Source organism: Neophocaena asiaeorientalis, unplaced genomic scaffold, assembly GCF_003031525.2.
Source record: "Neophocaena asiaeorientalis asiaeorientalis breed wild unplaced genomic scaffold, Neophocaena_asiaeorientalis_V1.1 scaffold169, whole genome shotgun sequence".
NCBI lineage: Eukaryota > Metazoa > Chordata > Mammalia > Artiodactyla > Phocoenidae > Neophocaena > Neophocaena asiaeorientalis.
In genome coordinates this window covers 2,364,863-2,368,292 of record NW_020172187.1, presented here as the reverse complement: position 1 = coordinate 2,368,292, position 3,430 = coordinate 2,364,863, and positions in this window count along the sequence as shown.

The following is a 3,430-nucleotide window of genomic DNA, read 5'->3' as shown; positions in this document are numbered from 1 at the left end:
TAGCTAAATATGAGCAGAGAAAGGGGATGGGGAACAGGCTGTGTGGCAGGAAACCATACATCTTGTGAATGCAGGGATCCTTGGGCAGACAAAGAAAAGCAGGAATCTCCAGGCTTACATAAAACCGTATATACCATACATCTTGTGGCGAATGGGGTCCTAGAGGCAGGCAAGGAAAGGCAGGAAAAGGTATGTGCCCTCATTACAATAAAATAAGCCTTGCAAATAAGAAGTACCTATCATGCACCAATGCCATGACACTTCCTATCAAGACCAAAATAAGGACAAAAATCTCTCCTCCCCTCAGGAATGTGGAGCTGTGATGAAAAGCAGGAAACCCAAACCCTTCCCTCCTTAATGAATATTCTGCCCAATCATTTTCACACACTGTGTAAAGGAAATCAGAATAGCTGCTCACCTTAGCCTGCCAGATCTCTCCTGAGAGTGTACTATTGCTTAATAAATCCTTGCTCTGCTTTCTTGACTTCCATGTCTCATTTCTGAATTCTTTCTGTGAGGAGACAAGAACCTGCTCTCCAGTAACAATATCATTTCTCTTTTCCTTTTAATCTGCTGATTTGTAAATTATATTGGTAGTTTTTTTCTTATTTCTATCAATTTAGATCAAATTTACCAGCAATTGAACATTATATAAATGGAATCATATAGGATATAATGTTTTATTTCTTCCTTAATTTCCCTAATTTATGGTAAGAAATTCTTCTTTGTTGTTGTGATTATCCATAGTTTGTTTCATTTGGTTGCTATTTAGTATTCTGTTGCATGAATTTATTATTTTCCCTATATTCAATGGGTATACATAAAGACATGTTAGTTTGGGGATGTTAAAAATAAAGCTGCTATGAACATTCTTTTATGTGTTTTTGTGTAAACATATGTTTTCATTTCTCTTGGGCAAATATCTAGGATAGAAATTCCTAGGTCATGGATGTAGGTTTAAGTGTATTTGAAACTGCCAGGGAGACACCTAAATTTGATGTGCAGCTTTTCTTCCCACCAGCAATATTTGATAGTTCCAGTTGTTTCACATTCTCATCAATTTTTTTTTTTTTTTAATTTTAGCCACTTTGCTGTATGTGTATTAGTGTCTGATTTTCACTTTGGGCTGCATTTTCCAAATAACTAATGATGTTGATGATCTTTCCATGTGCTTATTAGGATATTTCCATTTTGAATTTTCTGATTCATGTCATTTCCTCATTTGGGGAGGGGTGCTGTTTGACATTTTGTTATTGATTTGTAAGAATTTTTAAAAATGTATTTAGTTTACTCTTTTACTTTCCTTTTTTTATGGTGATATAAAATATAAAACTTTGTATTTGGGTATGGTATGAAATAGAAATCTACTTCTCAGTTACACTAACAGTTGATATTAGCCAGGTCACAACATTCTTTATATGCCTCATCATTGGCTAGGATGGTTCTTTGGATTGATTATAAGTGTTTTCATTTTGGTCTACAGTTTCTCAGCTTCTGTCATCTTTAATCTTCATAAAAGATTGACTCAAATGGAAAAAAATATTATGAAATTCACCAGATTAGATGAACCATGGGGACCAGAAGTTTGCTCCCTCATTACAAGCTGAGGGAATTGTAACATCAGTACATTATATACGATATGGTATTTTGTATTATCCATTCTCTTGGAAGTTTTGATTTTTTTAAATGGTGAGCAATGCTTTCCAATTCAAAATACCCACTATAGAGCATTTTTAAATCCCTAAATTTTTCTCAAATCCAAGATTTAAATTGACCCCTTAATTAAGTTACTTATATCATCAATGTAAAATCACAGTTTTTAAAATCTTAGAAGAATGATAGGTTGTAAGATCCCTACTAAGAAATATCAATAAGTCTAAATCTAAGGTTAATAGAGCATTCTGATACTGTGTACTACTAGAAAACATGATATCTTACTATATTCAAAAGAGTCTTTAAAAAATCTGCTAAACATAAACTTTGTCATTTAAAGTCATATATCCTTGAACTGTGGGGAAAAAAACCTGAATGGAAATTCTTTCCTAGGGAGAATTGGTAATAATATCCATTTCAGATTCAATTAAAAGGAAACACAGAATACTTCTGATGTCAGTCAAGATGCAGTAAGTTCAGTACACCTTATCTTCCCAGCTGATTACCAACTACAAGGCTGAACAAAATACAAAAAGAAGCTACATGTAGGCTATAAAAAGTAACAAAACCATGTAGGCTATAAAAAGTAACAAAAACTGGCAGATTTGGAAGGAAAACAAAATATAGAGAACCCACACTGGAGTTGCTGTAGGAGAGCTGTAGAATCCAGAGCAGCCCAGCCAAGGTTTCAGAAGTGATGAAGGCACAAATCACTGTACAGTCTCAGACTCACATTTGAGTGGCACAGGGACAGGACACACCCAAAGCAGCATAAGAAAGGCATTGAAAACAGAATTGATGTTAGAAAAAAACAGTGAGATAGGACTTCCGGGCTGAACCTAGTGGGTTGATTGATTGCTAAAGGAAAAATATCATCACTCTATAGTGATTTTAACAAAACCCAGGAACTAAATAACACAATATTAAAATGTCCAGGATGCAATTAAAAATCACCATACAGAAATTGAAGGAAATATAAGCAATTACCAAGAGAGAAGGTAATTAATATAAATAAACCTCTAAATCACACTGATGAAGGAATTATCAGAAAAGATTTCAGAGCACCTGTTGCAACTATGATCCATCAGGTAAAGTAAAAACACTAATGGAAAGATAGATGTTTTTAGCAGAGAAATAGAAACTATGAAATAGAGCTATATGAAAATTAGAAATTTGAAAAATTCATTATTTCTATTAAAAACATACTAAATAGCAGAATGGAAATGACAGATAAAAGAGTCAGTGAGCTTAAATAAATAAAAGTTAGATAGATATTGAAACTAAATAAATAAAACTTATTTAATCTGAGGAAGTGAGAGAAAAATGATAAAGAAAAAATAAACAGAGCCTCTATTGCTGTAGTACCATATCAAATCTTTAATAGTAACATATTAGAGACAGGAATAAAGGAAGAAGAGCACCAAAACACATGTGGCAACTAAACACCACACTGGTAAATAACAGATATGTTAATGAGGAAATCACAAGAGAAATTTAAAAATGCTTTGAGATGAATGAAAACAAAACCTAACACACCAGAATGTAAGGGATATAGCAAAAATGGTGCTCTGAGGAAAATGTATAGCTGTAAATGTCTACATTGAAAGAAAATCTCAAATCAATAATTCAACCTTCCACCTTAAGAAAAGAGACAAAAAGAGAGTAAACTAAAGCCAGAGAAAGCAGAATGAAAAAAAAACAATTAAGAAGTGAAATAGTTAATAGAAAACCAAAAGTTAGTTCTTCGAAAGATCAACAAAACTGACAAACCCTTATG